Below are 26,630 nucleotides of genomic sequence, written 5' to 3' on the forward strand. Positions count from 1 at the left end.
CAGTAGAAGACCTTGGGCAAGACTCCCTAACAATGCTACTGCCTATAGAACGCGTCCTAGTGGCTGCAGCTCTGAAGCTTTGAGTCCACCAGGAGAAAAGCACAATATAAATGTTCTGTGTCTTGTCTATGTCTTAGATGTTCTCACAGAAGTGTATAATAGTGTAGTTATTTTCTTGAGTTGGGAAAAAGTATATAGCTGGGGTAACTTCCTCTTGTACCAGATTTTGATACATGAGTTGTATGCAGACATCTACAGTGGCTTGCAAAAGTATTCGGTCCCCTTGAAGTTTTCCACATTTTGTCACATTACTGCCACAAACATTAATCAATTTTATTGGAATTCCACGTGAAAGACCAATACAAAGTGGTGTACACGTGAGAAGTGGAACGAAAATCATACATGATTCCAAACATTTTTACAAATCAATAACTGCAAAGTGGGGTGTGCGTAATTATTCATCCCCCTGAGTCAATACTTTGTAGAACCAGCTTTTGCTGCAATTACAGCTGCCAGTCTTTTAGGGTATGTCTCTACCAGCTTTGCACATCTAGAGACTGAAATCCTTGCCCATTCTTCTTTGCAAAACAGCTTCAGCTCAGTCAGATTAGATGGACAGCGTTTGTGAACAGCAGTTTTCAGATCTTGCCACAGATTCTCAATTGGATTTAGATCTGGACTTTGACTGGGCCATTCTAACACATGAATATGTTTTGTTTTATACCATTCCATTGTTGCCCTGGCTTTATGTTTAGAGTCACTGTCCTGCTGGAAGGCGAACTTCTGGCCCAGTCTCAAATCTTTTGCAGACTCCAAGAGGTTTACTTCCAAGATTGACCTGTATTTGGCTCCATCCATCTTCCCATCAACTTTGACCAGCATCCCTGTCCCTGCTGAAGAGAAGAAACCCCAGAGCATGATGCTGCCACCACGATATTTGACAGTGGGGATGGTGTGTTCTGAGTGATGTGCAATGTTAGTTTTCTGCCACACATAGCGAATTTGCATTTTGGCCAAAAAGTTCCATTTTGGTCTCATCCAACCAGAGCACCTTTTTCCACATGGTTGCTGTGTCCCCCACATGGCTTGTAGCAGACTGCAAACAGGACTTCTTATGCTTTTCTGTTAACAATGGCTTTCTTCTTGTCACTCTTCCATAAGAGCCAACTTTGTGCAGTGCACGACTAATAGTTGTCCTATGGACAGATTCCCCCACCTGAGCTGTAGATCTCTGCAGCTCGTCTAGAGTCACCATGGGCCTCTTGACTGCATTTCTGAGCAGCGCTCTCCTTGTTCGGCCTGTGAGTTTAGGTGGACGGCCTTGTCTTGGTAGGTTTACAGTTGTGCCATACTCCTTCTATTTCTGAATGATCGCTTGAACAGTGCTCCGTGGGATGTTCAAGGCTTTAGAAATCTTTTTGTAGCCTAAGCCTGCTTTAAATTTCTCAATAACTTTATCCCTGACCTGTCTGGTGTGTTCTTTGGACTTCATGGTGTTGTTGCTCCCAAGATTCTCTTAGACAACCTCTGGGCCGTCACAGAGCAGCTGTATTTGTACTGACATTAGATTACACACAGGTGCACTCTATTTAGTCATTAGCACTCATCAGGCAATGTCTATGGGCAACTGACTGCACTCAGACCAAAGGGGGCTGAATAATTACGCACACCCCACTTTGCAGTTATTGATTTGTAAAAAATGTTTGGAATCATGTATGATTTTCGTTCCACTTCTCACGTGTACACCACTTTGTATTGGTCTTTCACGTGGAATTCCAATAAAATTGATTCATGTTTGTGGCAGTAATGTGACAAAATGTGGAAAACTTCAAGGGGGCCGAATACTTTTGCAAGCCCCTGTAGTGTGTTATGCATTACAACTGAAAAATGTATGGATATTATTATTATTTTTTTTTGCATCCAGCGATTTGAGCACTGCAAGTTCCAGCTACATGGGCTCCTTAGTGTTATCCTGGATATTGGGGACAAAGGGTTTGGAGGATGGACACATGGGCATTCCTGAGAATTTGAATTGAATATCTCCTTAAATACAGTGTGCAAAACCTAAGGCAAGTAAAAGGTGAGTGTGAAATTGATGTACGTAAGAAAGCGTCTGTATGCAGATGACACCCAGATGTACCTCCACACCCCTGACCTATCCACCATGACCATGGACAAGGTCTCTTCCTGCCTATTAGCCATCTCCTCCTGGATGTCCGCTAGGTTCCTCAAACTAAACCCCGGCCATCTCTGATCCTCCCAGATGTGCACGTCACTGTTAACCACACTACCATACGCTCTACCTCTCAAGCCCGCTGTCTGGGTGTCACCCTGGACTCCACACCCGCCTTCACCCCAAACATCCAAAACCTCACAAAGTATTGCAACTTGCATCTCAGTAACATCTATAAGACCCACCTTTTCCTGACCTCTGTCACCACCAAACTCTTTATCCATACCCTCAAAATGTCCTGCCTTGACTACTGCAATGCCCTTCTGACTGGTCTCCCATAACCCGAATTTCTCTACTTCAGTCCATCATGAATGCGGTAGCAAGAATTATCCACTCCTCCCATCGCTCCACCACGGTGGCTCTCCTCTGTGAATCCCTCCACTGGCTTCCTATCCAGTCCAGAATCAGATTTAACATAGTGACTGGCCTACAAAACTGTCCAAAAAGCCTGCCCAACCTACATTTCTAATCTCATTAAGAGGCACACACCTAGCCGCTCACTCCACTCCTCCAATGAACTTCGCCTGACTGCCACCCACATTACCCAGTCCCATGCACGCCTCCAGGACTTCTCAAGAGCTACTCCATTACTATGGAACTCCCTACCTCTCCCCATTAGGGATTTCCCCCTCCTTCAACATCTTCAAGAAAGCCCTCAAAACTCACCTTTTCACTCTGGCCTACCCCTCCTCACTGGTGCTCTAAATCCGCAGCTGAACTCTGGTCCCTACCTCTCTCTAGATTGTAAACCTTCGGCAGGGTCCTCCTCCTTGTGTTTCCTACCTGTTCATACACCTCCATTACTGTACACCCATTCTAAGGATCTGAGTGAACTTTTGAGTGAACTCGACTTGCCTAATCTCCATACTTTTTCCAGTGACTAAGCATTACCTTGTACTCACACTGTGCTGCCTGTTCCGGTTTGCATGTATTCCTGTATTGCCTTATTGCTTTATGTCACCCCTGAATATTATCTATAACCTTAATAAATGTCCAGTGCTGCATAATATGTTGGCAATTGATAAATACAATAAATAAATAAAATAAATGATGTTGATTCTGTTTATTCATATCAGTTAACAAAATGCAAAGTGAGCTAACAGACAAAAATTTAAATGAAATCAATATTTGGTGTGGCTACCCTTTGCCTTCAAAACATCATCAATTCTTATAGGGACACTTGCACAAAAGAAGGGATTTTGTATGATTATATTCAGATATATAGAGAAAGGGGTGTAGGCAGCGCTTCCAAATACAGAAGGCTGCACCTGAATTGATTAAGCTGCAGAGAAGTGCAGAGCTCCAATGGACCATATTACACAACATGCATTCAAACAGGTACAGCAATGGAGGGCGTTAGCTTCAGCAAATAATATGTGCACAAATCATTTCCTACTAGACTTCTACCCGGCGTTGACGTGCCCCCTCGCTGAAGACCTACCACTAACCTGACATTAAAAGCATAACTTACCTGGTGCGACTTATCATACAATGGTATACACATCTCTTCAAGACCGACAAACAAAAATGACAGCGCTCACAGGCTGCAACTGGCTTATAAACCATCAAGGGGCGTGTACAGACCCCCAGGGGCTAAATACACGCCTTGAAAGGCGTGTATATAGCCCCTGGGGGTCTGTACACGCCCCTTGATGGTTTATAAGCCAGTTGCAGCCTGTGAGCGCTGTCATTTTTGTTTGTCGATATTCAGATATATGATTAACAACTATACCAAACAAGTGCTAATAATTATCATTTACATATGTAGGTTGAAATACAGTCCTTGACTGACATAAAAACAGCTGTGTAGGAGGCTTGAAACTGGGTGAGGAATAGCCATACACAATGACAAGACTGAGTACAGCAACAAGACACAAGGCAGTTATACTACATTAGCAAGGTCTCTCTCTCAGAAATTTAAAGTGTACCTGAGGCAGAATGAAGGAGACAGAGGCAAATTAGTGATTTCATCACATGCCTCTGTGTCCATCCTGTTCTTTTCAGGGTCTCCCCTGGCAGCTGCATCCCCTCGCCCGAAATTGCCAACAAAGAGCTTGTCGGCAGCTTGAGAAGAAAAGGGGGCATTCTTTCAGGAAAGGAACTTCTGCAGTACACCCTCTCAGGCATTCAGAATGCCCGTTCCCCTTCTCTATGTGCCCTGCATTGCCTCCTACTGCCCCTTCTCCTCCCCTTTTCACCTCTCCTCATCGCTTCCTCTCCTCTATGTGCTCTACAAGGAGAACACATGGAGAAGATGCAGTGTTGTGACCCCGGGGTCTCGGCCATTTTTTTTAAACAAAAGTAACAAAAACGGGGCAGAGGAATGGCGGGGATCGGTTGAAAACGGGCTCTACCTGATCCAATTAACCTACCAGATCAGGTAGTATGTTTTTTTTTTAACTGGGTGCCGTCTCAGGTTCTGTTTAAAGCAGACTGGGGTTTTAAGATGTGTTCAAACTCTTTTAAAGAACCACATAGAAACCAGCTGAGTTAAGATGTTAGATGCTGTGGTCAGCCAAGGAGATTTAAAGTGAATATGAAGCCAGTGTTCTCCCCAGGCTCTTTTAGCCGGGTGCTGCACCTGGCTAGTTTTGGTGACCACACGGCTGTCATCGGCTCACCTTCTCCTATGTTGTAAGCAGAGTTGCTCACAGAAGTACTGGCCCTGCATTCTCTCCTCTCGCCCCACCCGGCTACTTTTTCATGCCACCCGGCTACTATTTCATGCCACCCGGCTGGAAAAAACGTCTGGGGAGAACAAGCGATTCAGAGAAAAAAAAACAACAACTTACTGAAGGAGAGGATAGGCTCTGGGTCCTATAGAGTATTCCCGTTCCTCTCCTGTCCCCTTGTTCCACCGCAGGCTCCTACATTCAAATCTCATGCCACAGGAGGCTTCAGAAATCTTCGGGAGCTCGAGTGCTCGTGAAGACAGTCGGCTCCGTACTGCACATGCGTGAGAGAGCTTGCTCGCGCATGTGCAGTATGGAGTGGCCTGTCTTTGGGAGCATGGGACAGGAGAAGAACAGCAAGGCTCTATAGGACCCAGAGCCTTCCCTTTCCTTAGGTAAGTACTTTTTTTTTTCTCAAAAGGCTTTAGACTCCCTTTAATGTAGCAGATGAAAGACACATCATGCCTACTTCTTTTCACAATAAAAATACTTTATAATTCAGTAGAACCAGTTGCTGTACTAGATAGTGTAATGGTTAAGGGCTCTGACTCTGACATCGGAGACCTGGGTTCAAACTAAACTCTCCTTGTACTAGACTCCTTAACAATGCTACTGACTACTGAGCATGCCTAGTGGCTGCAGCTCAAGCTTTGAGTCTTCCAGGAAAAAAGTGCAATATAAATGTTATTTTTCTTGTCTACCATCAGATCAGAACTGGCAGAGACCTGTTGGACCTAGGAAAACCCATCTGCAGTCTGAAGAAATGTTGTCAGAAAAGGTCTTCATGGAAGAACTCTGTCCCAAAAGCCATACCTCAGATATGGAAACAGGGTCAATAGACTCATATATGCAGTACATAAAAACATAAGAACTTGGATGTACAAAAAATGGCAGTAGGTGCTCAGGTGAAAATTTGAAATATCTGGCAGTAGCAGTAGCCAGTTTGATCACTGAAAGGCTGGAGAACGGTACAATAATGATTGAGTGCAGGCAACAATGAAGCATGTTGGAGGTTCCCTGCAAAACTGCGGCTGTAAATAGAGTTGAGGATTTTAATACTGATTAATACTGTCCTCAATGCTAAGAAATACATCCAGGTGCTTATTTATCATACGATACCATAAAGGAGGCATCTTAAGGTCCCCAAATTTATTCTGCCGCAGTACAGTGACCTGAAACATAGACCAGATGTCATTAAGATTTACAGTGCTGCCCATAATTATTTATACCCCTGGCAAATTTTGGCTTAAAGTTACTTTTTTGACGGGAAACACAGAAAGACAGACACAGAACATTTATATCGCGCTTTTCTCAAAGCGCCAGAGCTGCAGCCACTAGGACGCTCTCTATAGGCAGTAGTAGTGTTAGGGAGACTGGTGCTGGCTTACTGAACAGGCAGAGCCAAGATTGGAACCCAGGTCTCCTGTGTCAGAAGCAGAGCCCTTAACCAGTACACTATGCAGCCACCAACAACATAGGTATCTCCCAAAAGGTAATAAGACGATGTAGAGGCATTATTGTGGAAAAAAAAAACATTTTTCAGCTTTTATTTACATTTGAGCAAAAAGTGTCCAGTCCAAAATTATTCATACCCTTCTCAATAATCAATAGAAAAGCCTTATTGGCTATTACAGCAATCAAACACTTCCTATAATTGCAGACCAGCTTTTTGCATGTCTCCACAGGTATTTTTGCCCATTCATCTTCAGCAATGAGCTCCAAATCTTTCAGGTTGGGGGGTCTTCTTGCCATCACCCTGATCTTTAGCTCCCTCCACAGATTCTCAATTGTATTCAAGTCAGGATTCTGGCTGGGCCACTCCAAAACGTTTATTTGTTGTTGTCTGCTAACCATTTCTTCACCGCTTTTGCTGTGTGTTTTGGGTCATTGTCCTGCTGAAATGTCCACTGGTGCCCAAGGCCAAGTTTCTCTGCAGACTGCCTGATGTTGTCGCTGAGAATGCTCATGTATTGCTCTTTTTTCATGGTGCTGTTTACTGTGTAAGGTTCCCTGATCCATTGGCTGAAAAACACCCCCCAAAGCATTAGGTTCCCACCACCATGTTTGACAGTGGAGATGGTGTTCTTTGGGTTGAAAGCTTTTTTACGCCAATTGAAAGAAAACATAATTGTGACCAAACAATTCAATTTTTGTTTCATCTGACCATAACACAGAAGACCAGAAGTCTTCTTCTTTGCACAGATGAACATTTGCAAAGGCCAAACGGGTTTTGTGTGCCTTATCTGGAGAAGTGGCATCCTCCTTGGTCTGCATCCTTGGAACCTAGCAGTGTGCAGTGTCCATTGGACTGTCTGTTGGATTGTCTGCCTTGAGACATTGCCTTGGTGGTGATCCTTGGATTCTTTTTCACCTCTCTCACTATCCTCCTGGCCAGCACAGGTGTCACTTTTGGCTTTCGACCACGTCCTCTGAGATTATGCAGGTCAAAGGCAAGGATTCCATGCAGGCATTCATGGGTCAGACATCAATTTAGAAATCTTAAAGAAAAATGTGTAATTGTTGATATCCATAGGGCATTACTAAATCCAAATCACTCAAGATGAAACAAAAGCTTCAGTAGGTGTTGAAGTAGCTATGACAGCTGATACCCAAGCAAAGTCTGAGTTGAGACCTGCAAAGTCATTAGTTCTTGAATTATGCAATCTTGCTAGTCTTCCTTGTCCACTTGTTGTTCCTGAGGATGATCTGAGGAAACTGCCCCCAGTAGATGACATGAGGGTCTGACATGGACAGTCTAAGTGCCCAGTGATTTTCTCAACAGCCACTAATAACAGTGATGCAGTTGATGCTAGATGACACCATTTTGAAGTTCTTGAACCCCAATGTTGCCAAACTCACAACAGATAACAAGGGCTAGATCACACATATAGGCATAGATAACCAATAACAGAAGAAAAGACCATCAGATCAACTGAAAAGTGAACCAATGAGAGAAAATTGAAAAAAAATATATGAAAAAACTTGTCAAGAGCAGCTAGAACAGCTAAAACATTCAACCAACGGTAAGGCTCTCTGCTGTGTTTTATCATTTCTCATAAACATCAATTTTACTTGTGCTACAAAAAAGCACTGGAAATGTCCTAGTATGACGAGTTCTTAGGTGTTATTTTTTTTAAAGCAAGCAAACAAAAGTCAAGATCTAAAAAATCCTAAAAAAGTGAAATGTTGTTTCAGGAGACCTTAAAAATAATCTAAATACAGCAACAAATGGTTTCTTCCACTCAGACCACTAGGAATGTGAGGTGGAAATCACTGCAATTATGCAACAATTACTGGGTTAACACATTAGACAAGTGGGACAATTCATTGTACACTAATGGTTTATCACCATTCCTAGCTCAAGAGGTGTTGTGCACTGGCAGCTAAACACATGGTAAAGCTTGACAGAAATGCAGCAGTGCTAAGAATTAGCTTGCTTGTATACTCCAAGATTGTCTGCCCAGTCAAGCCATAGGCACTGTCAAGTGCACTGAGAAATCAATTCAGACACCTCATATAAGACTTCTCACAGCAGAATGTAAACAGGAAGAGTTTTGTGTCAGACCTCAACTACCTTTCAGTCTGCTGCTGCATTAATCCTCTGGTATGTAAGACAGAATATTCTCTCACACACTTTCACATCAGCTACAGCTTGTCTTTTTCCCCATCAATATGAGCCTTTGCACTAGATCCTTTCAAAACAAGTTGCAGTAATCAAGATACTTTAAGCTCTTATTTCAGAGCACAAGACTGGATTGTGTGGAAGAGGTTGCTATCTGCTGTAGGTCATGTTACAGCAGAACATGAAGCCCCACCCCATGTCTCTTCAACACAGTCCATTACATCTCAAAGCGTTTTTTTTTCATGGTGCAGATGACTCCTGCATTCAAAGCTCTTCATAGAAAAGCAGAAAGAAAAGAGAAAAGTTTTTTTACTCTACCCTTCCCCCAAGCTTAGTCCTTTCATCTCATCTAAAGGAGGCACTGCTCTGCTGAATATGTGTAGCTCACGTTCCAGAGATAGGAGACATGTCTACGTGTTCCTTGCTGTTAGATAGACTTTGTGCACCCCCTGGTGCTCTTGCATTTTGTGTGGTAGAGATTGTCTTCTCTCGCTCTCCCTCTCCCTTCTGGTTGCTCATTATTCAGAAAGAGGCAGAGACACATACACACACACACACTGACTGAGAGAGACGGATCTTTCAGGTCATCTGCAGCTGCAGAGCAGCAGCAGCAGCCAGTGAAGGAGAGAGAGGAGAAGAAAAAAACCCAGGGAAGATGGCAATCCTCCATTGCTGAGCCTGACAACACGAGTCAAGAAACAAGTTCAAGCAGAGAGCCACCATCTCTCCATATAGATACAACGCCACATTCTGAAGGAGCAGGACAACAGAGGCTGGTGCAGCCACGTCCAGAGAGCTCTGTAAGTTCTCCCATTGAAGTCCCCTCACTCTTTACTGCTATTGTTTGCTTGCTAATTAATAATGTTGTCTACCTGAAGAATAGTAAAGCTTTTTATGGTCTGCAGATTGGGCTTGCTATCACATTACTGTAAAGGGGTGGGAAGCCTCTCTGGTGTGCTGTCTAGAGAAGAAAGGAGGTGATGGTGGTGGATATGGCATGAGGAGGAGGAGAAGAACGGCACATTAATGAATTCATTAATTGACCTCCCCTGTTTTACCCAAACACCCCCATGTGGTGAAGATTAAAAAGACCTTGATGATAAACGAAAGAGGGGAGCTAGACTCAGGGACTGTATGTTTGCATGCACTTATGTCTGGAGTAACAGTGACAGACACAGAGGGGGGTATGAAACATTACTGAATGCTTGGTGACTGCATGACCAAAGCAGTAGGGTGACCTTTTTTATCAGCTGCTTGGTTTGAATTTTACCCCACCCTCCCCTTGCCTATTAAGAGGTCTTCTGGCATCCCTCCTCAAGCTGAGGTGACATGGAAGGTTGATTCTGGGTCAGATTCCCTTGTCTGGGAGGGAAGGAAAAGGGTTGTTGTGTAGCTGAATCTGGCATTTCTGAAGGATCAGCATGCATGAGAAGAAACTACTGCACAGGCTGTGATTTCATTAGTGGAAGATGAAATTTGCAAGACCTCATGTCACCTCATCTATTTTATTAGGAAATGTGCAATATTTGTAAACTCCAAAAAAGCTCAGGTCTCATAGCTTTGGTTCCTACCCATATTTTCATCTTTCCTTTCTCCATTAGAAGCCTGTCTGGTCTGGTTTCTGTCCATACTTCACAGTGCAAAGCTGCTCCACCATGCTCATTATCAAGATTCTTCCTGGTTTCCCTTAATTATTCATAGCTTTTTGCCATCCTAATCTCATCAAGCTACTCTTAGACTGTAATGCAAACATGACATGATAGTTTTTGAGGAGAACCTTCAGAACCTTCAGCTCTAGAGTTTCCACCAGTGTATTTTTTATCTTCCATGTGGTTTAAGATGCAGACTGTAGGAGAGGAAGTGACTGTGCAAGTTGCTGCAGAAAGCCATGATGTGTGCCAGAAAACCCATGTCATGCTGTAGCTCCACCAGAAGATGGAGGACAGAGGGCTTCAAAGTAGACAAAGCTGATATGGAGGTTTGCATTGCTAACATGGTTCCTAAACATCCTATTGGCTTGGTATTTGGTAACATGGTTCCTAAACATCCTATTGGCTTGGTATTTGGTAACCATACTAAACAGACTGAATCATTTCAATTCAACTTCTGTCATTTACAGAAGTGATGGAATTATTTTAAAGCAATAGTTTGTTTAGATATGCTTATGCATTTCTTGACTGGAGGAACATCAAAACATGTCAACTCATTTTAATGCAGTGCTGGTAACCAGTTCCAAAACTATCTCACTAGAACATGGCCACCTAAACGCATACTTGGAATCCCGTTGAAGGCTGTTATGAACACGATTCCATTATCTATACCAATTTTTTAAAATGTATCCAACGCTAGCATTTTTTTTTTACTAAAATCTCATATACTGGTGCTATTCACAAAACTTATGATAAACATGGGTACTTGTGGCATGACATATTCTCCATTATAAAAAATAGTTCATCCACATTTATGGTTTGATAAATCCCCAAAATGCTAAAGTGCTGATTAATTAAAGAGAGACATTTTCCATCTTGCCATTGTTTACTTCAAATATCCAGGCACACTCATGAAACATTTTGTTTATTTCAATTCTTTTGAATTTGATGAGTCATTTAAGATGAAACCAGTCTAAAGTGGCAATTTCTCCTTTTAGTGTGTTGGGCCCTCCAACATCTGTGGAATTACACAGTAAAGACAAATAAATTATTGGTTCAATAATTGGTGATTGCACCTGATGACCACCATGTTGATTTCATTTGAGAATACATGATCACTTCAAGAGTGCAATTTCATGGAGGTGCTCATTTGTGGTCTGAGTGCATACTTAAATGGTCAGTGGGCCAAAATGGACATGTTATTGCTAGCAAATTAATCGACTGTGGGCACCTTCGACATCTTTAGGACTTTGAGGTACATAGCTAAATTTGGATATTCTGGTGTTGGTTCCTCTCCGCTAATCATAACATTATGTTTTCAGCTTCTCTGCTGAATGTTTATTTTACATTAAGGGCATTAAGAGCATTGTAATACGATTTGGATTCTATGACTTGTGATAGCTCAAAACTGTAAACTGTAGACCCGGGTTTCTAAACCGTGGTTTCTTGAGGACTCTGGAGGGGTTCCCTGACATTTGCCCTCCAATGAGAACAGCCTCAGCTGTCAAGGTGAGAAGGTTTCAAAAGTTCCTTCTTGGTTCCGCTCTGTCATACACTGAATGTTAAAAGTTCCAAACTCCTAACTTGTTCACCAAAGGTATGATGGTCATGTGACTGTTATGGCCCATTACCACAATTTCCATTATGCTGTTGTGTTGAATAAACATGTGAGAAGCCACAACTGATGATGTACAGTGGATGAGGAAATAGAAGTTGACTGCAATGAATGTGATTATGTCAGTTAAGAAGACAATCAAGAGCCCACTATAGATGAGTAAGTTATAGTGATGTAGAATTTTGTGAAAGGCTACTCACAAAGATGGGTTGTCTACAAGGCAAACACTGTATGTGCTAAAGATGGGTTGCCTCCAAAGCAACCACTGTATGTGCTGGTGGGGAAAATGACCTGTCCCCACTCAGGTTAAGAAGTCATTCTCTGTAGGTATAGAAGATGGGGTAACACCCCTCCACCAGGGTGGAAAAGACTAAGATATTGTCAAAACAGAGGCGTCAAAACGGTTAAAATGAACATTTATTAATTATTGAGGTATTAACCTCCCTGGCAGTAAGGCTAGCCGCCACAGAGGATCACATGGCCCCGGGAGGATTTTTTTTTAAATAAAACTTGCTTTAATAGCTTAAGCTAGCACTTGGCTAGCTAACTATGTCCCCCAAGTTTTGACGCTCTCCACCGATCCCTCCCCCGATCGCCGCCGTAATACGTACCCCCCAGGGATCTCGCGATTGTGCAGCCTCCCAATCAGCTCCAAACTTTACTATGGGGAGGACCGGGACTGCGCATTACGGCGATGACGTTAGACGTCATGTCCGATCGCCGCCATAGCGACGAGTGAAGCTGAATGGTGAAGTTGTGGCTCTCGTTCACAGAGGGGTAAATATTGCAGACGGTGATCGGGTGGTTTAGTTAGGTGCTGCCGGGCTTGGGGGACATAGTTAGCTAGCGAACTGTTAGCTAAATCATTAAAAAAAAACACATTTTATTTTTAAAAAATCCTCCCGTGGACGCGACTTCTGAAACTGTGTACCACCAGGGAGGTTAATACATTTTCATTTTTACTTGAAAGTGACATACTGAGTCTTCAGTGGGGAGGTATGTTCACTACTACCTCCCATTTAAAACTGCTTTTAAATGGCACCCTGTTTTGGTGCCTTTGTTTGACAACACTGTGATCATGACAATGGCCTCAATTCACTAAGATCATGCTGGAGATAATAAGGCAAGAGAAAACTTGCCACCACACAGTGAGAGAGTTATTTTATCTCTTCATTACTTAAAGGAAACCTGAAGCGAGTAAAATGATTTAAAATAAACACATGATGTAGCTGCAAATGAATATTACATACTAACCTCACCGTCAGTTCCTCTCAGAAGCTCACCATTTTCTTCTTACAGTGCTTCCGTCTAGTTCTGACAACATTTTGTCAGAACTGAAATATACCAGTTGCTGGCAGTTATATATCAGCAGCTGTCAGTTACAACTGAATGTACAAGGTAATGTCCATGTTTCCCTATGGCTCAATGGGTGACATTACAGTTTAACAGTGTGCTGACCAGGAAGCTGTTATGGGGTAATGGCCATTTTTAAAGAGAACCCGAGGTGGGTTTGAAGAATGTTATCTGCATACAGAGGCTGGATCTGCCTACACTGCCCAGCCTCTGTTGCTATCCCAAACCCCCCTAAGGTCCCCCTGCAATCTGCAATCCCTCATAAATCACAGACAGTGCTGCTGACACTCGGCTTGTCAGAGCGGGTTGTGTTTATCTCTATAGTGTCAGTCTACTGCTCTCCCCGCCTCCTACAGAACTCCGGTCCCCGCCTGCGTCCCTTCCCTCCCTGCTGATTGGAGGGAAGGGACGGGGGCAGGGACCGGAGCTATGCAGGAGGCGGGGGTGGGGGGGGAACAGCCGAGACTGACACTACAGATGTAAACACATCCCACACAGTGAGGCTGTGATTTATGAGGGATTGCAGAGTGCAGGGGGACCTTAGGGGGGTTTGGGATAGCAACAGAGGCTGGGCTGTATAGGCAGATCCAGCCTCTGTATGCAGAGAACATTCTTCCAACACACCTCGGGTTCTCTTTAAAATTGTGAATGGAGAATTCCATTGATCACAGTGGACAAATGGGACGCAGGAGAGGAGAAAGAGAATGAGTAGTAGACTACACAGGATGTAAGTATGACCTGTGTATGGTTATTTTGACGTTTTATTCATTTTCAGTTCAGGTTCTCTTTAAGTTACCTCCTCTGTAGTTAAATGGGACCTAAACTCTGAGGGATATGAATTTTTCCTTTTTAAACAATACCAGTTGCCTGGCAGTCCGTTCTGTTGATCTCTTTGGCTGCAGTAGTGGCTGAATCAGACCATAAATAAGCATGCAGCTAATCCAGTCTGACTTCAGTCAGAGCACCTGATCTGCATGCTTGTTCAGGGGCTGTGGCTGAAAGCATTAGAGACACATGATCAGCAGGAGAGCCTGGCAACTGGTATTATTTTAAAAGAAAAATCCATATCCTTCTTAGTTTAGGTTCCCTTTAAGTTACCTCCTCTGTAGTTATTTTCACACGCAGTTAATTAACAGCCTGTCTTTAACTTTAGAATTCTGGAGTTATTTTAAGGATTGAAGAGTTAACGTAAAGACAGAAGAGTTAACTTTAGGTTTGCCTGAGGTGATTACTCTAGAAACGTTATTAAAGACAGGAGATGAGCTTAGTGAATTGAGGCCATAGTCTGCAAGGGGGAGCAGTTGCAAATTAATGAAGGGCACTAAAGCTATGAGCATTGCAATTAGGGACACATCAAACACAGAGATCCATAGAATATTCGATGGGATTCCTCTAGTATAAGGAGATGAGTAAGGCTTCTCTAAACAAAACAAAAAACTCTTGTTAATAAAGTTCCAAAATAATGAGACACCAGCAGATGGTTAAGCTAAGCAATATCAACATCAAACCAAAACTGAATACTAGAGTTGGGTGGAATTGCCCACAGAACACTAAATTCATGTTGAACCTATGATATGATTAAAGGATGGATATTTCATATCTCTATTCATTCAGGAACCATTTCATAGTAATATATTTGGGTGGATTTAACTCTCCCAGGTTTAAGTATATGTGGTTTGTCAACACCCAAAAGGATTGATCCATGGTATAGATCCGCTAACAGACTCCTCTCATAGGTCATTCAGAACAGTATCACCAGATTACTATCATACAGAAAAAAATCTACAAAAATAACCAACAAATACATGATAGTAGCTTGAATTTTTTTGAAGAGTAAAAGCTTTTTGTCTAACCTTTCCATATGCTGAACGGAGAACGTTAAGGATTGTGAATTGATATAATATGCGCCACAGATGAATGTTTTAAGGCTCATAAACGAGATCTTGGGCAAATGTCAATTGCTGCTATGAATTTAATTGTTTTTATGACAGCGGTATACAGAATGTTTGTTTTTGCCAAATATGGTGGCAGTCACACTGGGATGGGTTCTCAGGAAAACTGTCTGCATGAAAAGGATACTGGGCTATCTTTGACAACCTGAATTAGCTCAGATTACTTGGAAAATGTTTGGAAATTAATTTAATATCTCTTTGTGTTTGCTTCAGTTAATTATAATCAATAGGAATGGCAATGCTTAGGAGAACGCATGGAGAAGCATGTGATCAGTTTGATCTGCTGATAGTTTTGTAAGGTTCATATTTGATGGTCATGATCATGTGTTAAACCAGGTAGTCATCACAGCAAATCAGAACCTTACATATCTACCAGCTGATCAAACTGATCACATGCGTCTCAGTGAGTTCCCATAAGCATTGCCATCCCTAATATCCAAGGCTTGACTTTTAAACTCATTCCTTAAATCCTGACACATATAATTTCATGAACTCTATGTTTAGCTTTTTCCAAATACATATTCTTTTAATCTAACATTTGATAGCTCTGTGTTTTTGTGGGTTCAAAGGATATGAACATATAAAGCACATATTATTGAATACTCACCTTACCATTATAACATGCTTTCTAGCGTATTGGAGCTATATTAACAGTTTATCCCCATACTTTGTTCTCAGTTCTCCAACCCATCCATGCATTCATCAGGCTTACCTTTGTTTTTCAGTCACTTTTGATGCAATGCTCATTTCTTACATAAGCATGTTGTTATTAAGTTCTCAAGATGGCTGCGTTCCAAACTTTTCTGGCTGAGGGTATTGTTATGGATCCTAAGAATGGGTCCGTCTAAATAATTCAGGGTTCGGTATAGTGAGTAAAGCTTCATGAGATTAGATAACCGTAGACTGTACCATATAATAAAAATCATCATAATTTTGGAATGGACAGAACTAGTAATGAGCAGTAGTTCTTGTAACATGCAAACTTCTACAAACCAAGGAATAAAAAAATTAATTGAGCTTATTTAAGTCATCAGTGGCAAGTTAATTAAATGGCAGATTGTTAATTACCTGCTAACTAGAGATTTTGATTTGCTAGCTTTAATTCCACCTATCAGGCAGTGGAAATTTGCATTTTAGGAGAATTTGTAGCTCATCACTAGGTAAAAATATATGATTAGGTTACATGGGCTTTTGACAAGAGCTTGTTATTAGGTGCATCAGTGTTATTTTAGACAGAACTGCCGGACATACACTACAGCTGGCTTATTGAACGGAATCTACACCGATGTGGGAAGCCTGTGTACACCATCCCTCTTTGGTCATTTGTCAACCATGTCAATGATGTTCTTTAGGTCCTATCAAATCAAAAAGATCGGCTGTTGGTAATAAGAGGTTTAAGTATTTATGGAAATCTGACAGTGAGAAGAATATTGGAAGGTGCCATTGTTAACTTTACTCTAAAATACTCTGTCTACTGCCATGTTCCTTCTCTTTCACCAATAGCTTTGGTATTACTGATGTAGAACAAGCATTAAGATAAGCTGTTCTTACTAAATCATTATTTCACTGGCTGCATGCTTTTTGCATATGTTTGGCTTGGAGACACCGAAGCCAACATGACAGCTAGGCAACTACACACTATGGTAGAAGAAGGCACTTCACAAACTCAAACTCGCGTTTATAGGTTTATTGAGCAACCCGACCATTTCCTGCATGGTATTATGTCAACAGAGTACTGTTTCAATTGTTTCAAAGAAGTACAGTTTGATCTTACTGACAGTTTTGAACATTCCTAGCTGGTTGCATATTGGAATAGAAATGTATTTTTCATTAACATTAAATTGCAAGAAGACTCATGCAGTGTATATCTATTTTTCTTGAAATGTTATAACAAATGTGGAATTTCCCTTTAAGACTCTATTTTAGATTTGAAAGTTTTATGTAATAATTTAATCAAAGTTCCTCTAACTCCTCACTCTTACTAGGTTCATATCATCAAATTTCTCACACCAGTAATTAACAGTAGCTGAATTGACTAAAAAGCTTGCAGATGTGCTGTACTTTCATTGCAAAGTGTGGTGTGATCTGAGTATCCAGACAGCAGTGGACTGGATTTTACTATGGAGTCAGAACTCAACAACTCCACTCGGGGATGAGGGATGTGATTGACAATATGCAGCAGCCAATAAACCCAGCCATACTCCCAGCATGGGTTGCCAAGCTGGCTGCACGCACATCCTCCTAGATGGCATTGTTTGAAGGAAGACCAGAGAAACTGTGATTATGTGATCAGATTGATCTGCCTTTGACATGGGAGACCAGGGTTTGAATCCTGGCTTGGGGTCAGTACCTATTCAGTTAGGAGTTCAAGGCAAGACTTCCTAACACTGCAGGGTGGCCTCCTGAGTGCTCCACTAGTGGTTGCAGCTCTTGAGCGCTTTGAGTCCGACAGGAGAAAAGCGCTTTACAAATGTTCGGATTATTATTATGGTAACTTTAAGAAATGTTATTAGATTACCTAGATTTTGTAATAAAAATTGCTTTAAAAATTGCATTTTTTGTTTTCTATGAATGTGAAAATGACAAGATGACTGGGGTAGGAGGTTTATTTCATGGTATGATTTCAATTTACAGAGAAACCTACCAGGGAGAGAAGTCATTTATAGTAATTTATATCAATATTAATGAGATGCCCAAGTAGCGAATTACTCATAAATGGCCATTATTCCATTATCATCATTTGGGGCACTTATCTGATGGGTTGTAGCCAGTCTCCTATTCAGAAAGGGGTCATTGGGCAAGACTCCCTAACGCTTCAGGGTGACCTATTGAACAAGTGGCTGCACCTCTCAAGTACTTTGAGTCCAACAGGGGGAAAGTGCTATACAAATGTTAACATTATTATTGACTTGAATGGCTTATGACGAACTTAAAGATTCATAATAATTAGTTTAAATTAAAGTTGCTGTTATGGATATACCATGGAAAAGACTTGACACATTTTTTAAGTTTATTGTTGTATGTTGTTTAGCAACATGGATGTTTTTCAGGCCTAAATGACAACTCTGCTATCATTCTGCAGTAGCGAATCAGGTCCCTTTAGCGCTGTGATTGGCAGGGGCCTGTGTTAAATGTAGGCTATCGGGCACACAAGCGGTGATTTTGGCCCCTGATTGGCTAAGCATTTAATGGTTGTAGATGATAGTATCTAAATGCCTACAACTATTAATAGTTGGAATTAGGTATTAGTGTTAGGTTAGGGTTAGGCTCCAACATCGGTGGGCTAATGGTTCGGGTTAGAGTAGTATATAGTAAAATATTAGTAACTTCAATTACTGATATTTTACTATTTACAGCTTTCCCCGGCGCCAAGCTCATATAGCCACAAGCGGTTATATATACTCCTGGTGTAGTTTACTTCAATGAAACCCACTAGCTTTCAATGCAAATATCAAAAGTAGGGTGAACATATGAAATATGCGCCTGACAGAACACTCTGGTTTACAATAATGCTTCATTTCTTCATATGAAGTCTTCTAGCATCCATAATCCACCAACTAGAATAATGTCCTAGCTCTCACTAAATTTACCATCTTGCAGTCAACATTCCAGAAACAGCTGAGCACAATGTTTAGCATTTAGATTAGCAGATGATGCCTGGTCTGCAGTATAAGCCATAAGAGGAACAAGACAAAGTAGAAGTGTAGAAAAACACTGTATGTTAACAAAGGTTGGATTATTGACCTGTCTGTGGTTACTGATTAGCTAGTCCAGGATAAGATGACCTGCAAGAGAGCCTACCAAGGAAAACGTACCAGCCACAACTAGTTTACCTTATTAAACTGATATAAGAAACTTTATGTAAAGTCTTCAGCTTGGTTTGGAAACTGATCTTAAATGAGGTTGGAAGTTGTGAATTATTGTATCATATTTGATCAGCCTTGATCCTTTTTTGTTTAGCAAAAATAATTGTGTTCATCTGCAATATGTAGTTCCACCTGGAAAACATCTTGTTTTGCTTTTGCACATCATAAAGTCCTGATCATTTATTACTTTTTAGAGATCTTTTATGCACGAAGGCTTAATAATTCATATTGAGCTGACTAGAGTGATGATAGAATTTTGCTGAAGACAGCTTGATTTAATCCAGATCTGCATATTGAATTTTAAGAGTTACTTTACAATTCCAAAACTCCAGTAGAAGGGGGTGTCTGTTGGTAGACAACATGATCTGTGTTTTGTAGCTATTCAGCTATTTATCCTGTAAATAGTAACATGATGCCCTTTACTGAGAGGAAACAGCACCCACATGAGCACTGGAAACATAAACTGTATGTTTTTTTTAGATTGCTTTATTCATGCTTAGAAGATCTAGATGTTTTCTAGTACCATTTATATGAGAAACGGTGTGGAAGTGTGAATTTGTCATTGTATTACAAACTATGTTACTTTCCTGTTTGATTCAACTAAACTCCGTTTTCAAACCTTGCTGGCTAACCTTTGTTAGCTAACGTTGATGTTGTAATCATTATAGTGTGTGCTTTGGTTTTGGCAATTTCCTAAGATCAGAAGATCATGAAGCAGATGAGCAGAAAGAACCATATTGTGTTGAAGTTTCAGGCTTTCAGTGCTTGCCTTTAAAATGGCTGCTTCTAAGGATCTCTGTCTTCTGCAGCAGGAACCTGAGCTAAAAATATTCAGCTGAGCTGTGTCTGCTCTAAATGAGAAGAAAGAGCTCTCTGGAGGATGATGGATAGCAAGAAAACTGGATGATCTGCTTTTCTGCTTAGCATTCAGGAGGTAGAAGTCATCTGCACTCTGGATAAAACGTGCTATTAGATGGAATACAGTGTGTTGAAGAGACATGGGGTGGGGCTCCATCTGCTGCTGTAATATGATCTACAGAAGATTGAAATCTTTTCCATACAATTTTGTTTTGAGCATTGAAGGAGAATCTTGATAATTTTAGCTTTGTTTAAACCTATAGCTTATCTACTGGATTTAGGGTTTCTTTACCTTTATGCTTGTAAAATCATTGAGGAAGGTTTAGCTTTTCCTTCCAGATTATCATTTTTAAACATTGTATTAGAAGTCCATCATTTTTGGTCTTGTATTACTGTTTCAGGTGCAGTGCTGTGCAGTATGCTGGTGTGTTTCACAAAAAATGGTAATAACTGCAAAAAGCTGATTTCCTCATAGGACAAAAACAAACTGTTGATAAGGTGTGGAAGTGAGCCAAAGAGAAATGTTATTATTTATATGTAGATCTTCATTACTTCTTAGTGAAATGAGAAATGATTCACGACTTTATAGGTTAGCCATCTTCATATGGATCCAAGAATGTTCTGGTTACTGGAAACCCCAGGTTAGCCCATCTGGTAACTATACACTGATATCAATCTACCCTAAAGGGTTACTGGAACAAAAAGCATCAAAGATGAATTAATGGCAGCTGGTGTCTGAAAATTGTTTTAGATTCTCTTTGCTGTTTTACTAACTTTTTAACATCTCATACAGTAATTGCAATATACTTTATGAGATGTTTGGAGCTGATTATAAAGATACTGTAAAAAATATTGTACGTCTTGCAATACATTTTGCAGTGTTCCAGAATATTGTCTAAATGCCAGTTAGAAGTTGTGTCTCAAGGGTGAAAAAAGCTCCTGCACAATGGCAAAGTGATGATTCACCGTGCTGATATGATAGTAAAGTATGAGCTGAGGATTTGGATAAGGCTGGCTGTATATCACATCATAGCTCTGGTTGCTTCTGTTCATCTGGTTTTCTTGGCAGAAGATAACTGGCGTGAGCTGTCAGTACCTTCTCCAGTGGGTACTTTAAGAAGACTGGATTCTTTGGAGAAATCCTTGATGCTTAGAAAAATTGAGAGTAAAAGAAGGACAACAGAGGCTAAGTTGGATAGACAGCATATGTGAAGCTATGAACATGCCCATGCAACAGCTGAAACAAGCAGTGATTGACAGAGACATCTGGTGTGCAGACGTACATATGGTCACGAAGAGTTGGAGTCCACTAAATAAAGAAGGAGGATACAACACCATCTATACTACTATTCCCATAAATGGCCATGAGCATGTCTCATTTAAAAGAAAAAGAGAAAAAAAAAGAAAAACAACAAGGCCAGGGATGCCTGCTTCAGAAATGTGTTTTATCTTTGGAATTGTCCCCTATTATTGAGTGAGGAATTTTGTTCTTAAGAAAACCTCAGATTAGAGTTGCCACTTCTTAAATAAAAAAGGTGTCAATTGAGGTGGACTCTTCTGCAGATGTGTTCTTTAAAGAGGAACTGCAGTGAAAATAACGTAATGAAAAAAAGTGCTTACATTTTACAATAATTATTTTTTTAATTATTTAGTCAGTGTTTGTCCATTGTAAAATCTTCCCTCACCCTGATTTACATTCTAAAATCTATCACATGGCAACATCTTTACTGCTGGCAGATGATGTCTGTGGAAGGAGATGCTGCTTTTTTGGCAGTTGGAAACAGCTGTTATTTCCCACAATGCAGTAGGGCTCCAACAGTGTGATGTCAGTACCTTGGTGTTGACATCACACTGTTGGAGGGGTTTCACCACAATATCAGCCATACAGAGCCCCCTGATAATCCGTTTGAGAAAAGGAAATATTTCTCATGGAAAAGGGGATATCAGCTACTGATTGGGAAGAAGTTCAATCCTTGGTTACAGTTCCTCTTTCAGCCTCCTCCAGAAGCTTTAGTGGGCACATTCAACTTGGAGAAACCTTAAAATTCAATTAACCACCAAACTGAGCAAGGCAAATTCTCAAAGAAGTTATATTGCTTACTGTAAATTATAAGTATTATCTAAGTAGCTAAACTTTCCAAGGCTAAACATCCATTGCATATAGAGAGTAGTAGACTCTAGTGACTACCATTGCTTAGCACCTACTTCCTGTTGTACTGCAGTTGCTCACCACCTAAATCCTGTGTACTGCAATCTTGCCTCCTTGTGTATTTGCAGTGTCAACGCAGTGATTGATAAAAAAAAGTCCCACCCATCCTGAATATGGACTAGGTGGGTAGGTATGTGTGCAGCTAAGGAAGGACCCTCACCCTTGTGCAGTATGAACTTATGGGCACAGCATAAATGGCATCCCAATTGTATCATCCCCTTTCTCAACTCTGTCTATAATCTCCCTATATGTATGAACCTCGTAATTGGCATTCTAAGAGATTAAAATTACTAGTAATTACATGTCCAGTCTTGGTCCATCTCTCCAGCAAGAAGTAACAGGGGGCTAACACAAAACTGGTGAACATGTTAGATCTATGGCTCTTGTCCTCTGTCATTGCCCTTTCCCATCACTGTTTTCTGTAATGCAGTGATGCTGAGAAGTGTGGTCTGGTACATACAGTTCTTCCTACTTTATGGTCTCACTTGACTGTCTCATCCAGAAACTGCATCTACCAGGGACAGGATGACAGCTGAAATGGAGTTTAAGAAGCATTGTGACCCATTGCCATGTATTCTCTCATTTCAATGGATCGCCATGTATTCTGTCCACCACTTTGCCTCTGTACACTGTTAAACCAATAGCTATTAGAATTTGTTTTGCCCAATTTTTGATTTAGTTGGGCTTTGAGGCAGACCTAGTTGGTGGACTAATACTGACATTACTTACTGGAGCAAGACTTCTACACATTCCCTGAAAAAAAGTTTATAGCCAAGACTATCCTTATCATCTGGAGCACATATCCATTTTTCACTATATATAAGCTAATCATTTGTAGGTTCTAGTCCCCTTCCATTCCATCATTTCTCTCCAACATGATCAGAGATGAGAGGGATGCTTGCCATTACATTTTCTACACAGAAACCTGTTCCATTCCACTAAATACCAGCATTAGCTCAAGATATGAATGTATAGATAAGTTGTACGATCGTGAATAAAGCCATGTTAAAGGGTAAAAAACTAAAGACGTGTCAGTTGAGCTAATTGAAATTATGGAGAGGATCCGGAAAGTCAAAGAAATTGTGTAAGAAATGCCTTGTTTTTAACCCCTCTTGAACCAGTATTCTAGAAAATTGCTTTCAAAATTCCAGTAGGTAAATATTAAATCAATTTTATCTATTTAAAAAAAAAGCATTGCATCTTGCAAATTACTTTAATTTGCTTTGTTTGCTTCTAGACTTATCATCCACGCTGTGCAACTGCTTTGTTCCACCTTGATCTCATGTTGTAGATGCTGCAGCACAGTTCTGGATAAGGTGGAGAATGTGTAAAACATGATGTTTACCAGCTTGTGGAAGTGTAGAGAACCAACCCATAATTTGTATTGCTTTTAATTTTTGTATCACATGGTGGTTCTGTATAATGTATTCCTGGGGACATTTTGTTTTCTGTCATGACTGTACAATGAAGCCTTTTGAGAGAAGCCTTTTAAAATGCTAGCTGTAGTCTTTGTGTTGAAGGGTGTGTCTGTTGGCAGGGAATCTAGATGCAGACAGACCGGCTACAGATTAACAAAGGTTATTTAGACTTTGGAATCCAGCGAGCAGTCAGACTGTGTCCTCTCTTTGCTGAACAGAAGCACAAGTCCTGTGAGAGCAGATGGACTTTGTTCTCCTGTATTTTTGCTTCAAGTTAATCTGTTGCAGCTTTGAAAATTTTATTTAGCTCTGATGGTTTCCTCAGTTGTTCCCTTTTAAGCTCCAAATGCTTGAATGTTCTCCAGTCTTTCATTATTAGGACAAGCTGAGAACAGGTTCTACAAATGGTTAAATACATTTTGATTCAACTCAGAAACGCATGACATCTATGCAGAATGAATTTTACCTTAGCAGTCAGATATTGCTACATGAGGAGTGTGTTTTTACTTAGAAAAGACTGGAATGGTCTGAAGCCATGTTGTGTTTAGGCTACAGACCTGCCTGTATTTACTGAGTTAAAATGGCTGCTTCTGAAGCTCTGAAGGTTTAACAGCTCTGTGAGCCCTGCAGCTCCTGTGAGGCAATGTCTCCAGCCTCTGTGCTGGAAATATTCAGCAGAGCTGTACCTCCTTTATCTGAGAAGAAAGCTATAAGCTTGGGGGATGGGTAGAGGAAAAGCTGTATGATCTGCTTTTCTGAGAAGTGCTTAGAATGCAGAAGTCATCTGCACCTTGGAAAATAAATGCTTTGAGACCTTGGAAAATAAATGCTTTGAGACGTAATGGACTCTGCTGAAGAGAAATGGGGTGGGGATTAATTTGCTGAGTAATTTGATCAACATCAGATCAACATCTCAGGCACAATCCACTTTTACCCTGTGAAATAAGAGCTTGACATATCTTCTTGTTAAATTATACTAGGCAAAGACTGACATTGAAGAAAAAAGGCTGTGGCTGAACTGAGATTCTGCTAAACTCCTCAGCCTTTTTCTACAGAAATGTTGACCATGTGAGAACAGTGTACACCAGGCACATTGTCCGTTTTTTGGAATTTCCAAGCGGTTTGAGTGAACCTTTGGCAGTATTCAGTGATATCTACATATTAGAGAGGAAGGCAAATGCTGCTACTGCAGACATAGAAGGAAAAATACATATATCACTCAAGCCACCATTTTACTCATTTTTTCTCTACAAGTCCTTTCCTTATTAAAATTAGCTCCAACTGAAAAGATTGGGATATCCAGCCAAACCAAAAATTGTCTTTTCAGTATTATTCTCTACACAGGCCTAATGTTACTGCAAGCAAAGTATGGATGGATTTCACAGATTTACTTTCATGCTGCTAGTAGCGTGTGATCAGAATGAGCTATGTTTGCTCTTGAAATCAAGACTGCCTACATATGGCTTCATGACGAGGATTCTGTATCATATTTATAAAATTCGCATTTCTGACATTTCTCCTTTTTTATGAATATCAGTGGGTTTCTGGTGGACATCCATTTCAGTTCCTTGCATTTTTCCACCAGATAGCCATCCTCCAATGAAAGCTCCTTTTTCTCCAATGTGAACAATAGATAGCATTGGTACTTCAGTGTGGGGTAACATTTTCAGTCATGAGAAAAAGAAGGTGCTGACCGGGATCTTGGATTTCTACTTATTGTAGCTACCCAAGTGTTACTTAAGGGCAGTTCTGGTTATTTTTTATTTTCCCTTGCACACAGGTGCTGATCTCATTGAGTATTAGAGCATTAGAAAAGAAAGTACGCCCTCTTTCAACTGAAAGGTTTATATATTAAAGCATAATAAAGAAAAATCATCTGGCTCTTAGCTGGTTGAATTTTTTTTTTAAATCTAACTGAAGGGCAAAACAACCCGTGACAGAACAAACCATGCAATTATTTTAAAAAAATAAAGCCGATTTGGAAAGGCAATGTGTTATATCTCATGATTCCACAGCTTGAAGAACCACGCTTTACAGCAACAACATTACATTACATTTTCTGTATGACTGTATCACATGTTGTGGAGTAACTTTGGTCCACTCCCATTTACAGTATTACTTCAGGTTATTAAGGTTTGCAGACTTTCATTTAAGGTCCCGCCACAGCATTTTGATTGGATTGAGCTCTGGCCTTTGATGGTGCCCATTGCATTATCTTGATTTATTTTCTTTTTCAGCCATTCTATTGAACATTTGATGGAATGCTTAAGTTCATAACCTAGTTTTAACCAAGATTTAAAAATGGCCTCACATTTCACTGTAGGCTACTTTGGTATACAGAGGAGTCCATGACCATGAGCTCAATGACCATGAGGTGCCTAGGTCCTGTGGTTGCAAAACAAGCCCAGATTATACCCCTCCAACATTGTGCTTGACAGTTAGTTTGAAGTATTTGTGTTGATGTCATGTGTTTGATTATTGCCAAATATGGTACTGTCCATTATGGCAAAACAGCTCTTCTTTGGTCATGTCTGTTCAAAGGATATCGTTCCATGTGGTTAATGAAACTCTGGAAACCTGAGTTGTGCTCTTTTTTTGGAGAGAAAATGTTTCTCCTAAAAACCCAACCAAACAAGTCATTTTTGAACTTGTCTTTTTGTAATTGAACTTTAACATTTAGAATGATATATAATGTCTGTAGAGTCAGTTTCTCTGAGCATTGCACGGTCTGACCTTGGCGTGAACATGGTGGAACATCTAGGGAAGATTGGTAAATATTCATGGGAAGACAAGAAGTTGACTTAAATGTTTTCCACTTGTGAATACTCATTTTCGCTGTAGAATAATGGTCTTAAATTGTTTGTAAATGGCCCATAACCCTTCCCAGATTGACTGGCAGCAACAATTGCTTCTCTAAGATCAATGACTTTGACTTTCCTCCTTGGCATTGCATTAACACACACCTTAATGCTCCAGACAAGTGAACTGCTTAAACTTCAGCTTTTATAGAGGTGGTAAGGCCTGACAATGGTCAGTGCACTTGATTTGCAGCATCTGGCTGTTAATTATTTTTTTAATTCCTATGGAAGTGGTAAGAGTGCACTTGATTTTTTTCACAGTACTGTTTTTTGCCATACCCTTTTTAAATAAATGATGCGGTGATGAGTGATATGCCATGTGTTG

General features: G+C 40.6%; 1 protein-coding gene across 1 annotated transcript in view; it reads left to right on the forward strand.

Annotated features, from left to right (window-relative positions):
* The first annotated feature begins 8,762 nt into the window (after positions 1 to 8,762).
* The window catches only part of ZNF462 (zinc finger protein 462), a 123,855-nt gene continuing 105,987 nt past the window's right edge, over positions 8,763 to 26,630 (forward strand). The window contains exon 1 of the mRNA XM_068239270.1: positions 8,763 to 9,327. The gene's annotated coding sequence lies outside the window, so the exon portion shown is untranslated. The remainder of the gene's footprint in view (positions 9,328 to 26,630) is intronic.

This window comes from Hyperolius riggenbachi, chromosome 1, assembly GCF_040937935.1.
Source record: "Hyperolius riggenbachi isolate aHypRig1 chromosome 1, aHypRig1.pri, whole genome shotgun sequence".
In the NCBI taxonomy this organism is placed as follows: Eukaryota; Metazoa; Chordata; class Amphibia; order Anura; family Hyperoliidae; genus Hyperolius; species Hyperolius riggenbachi.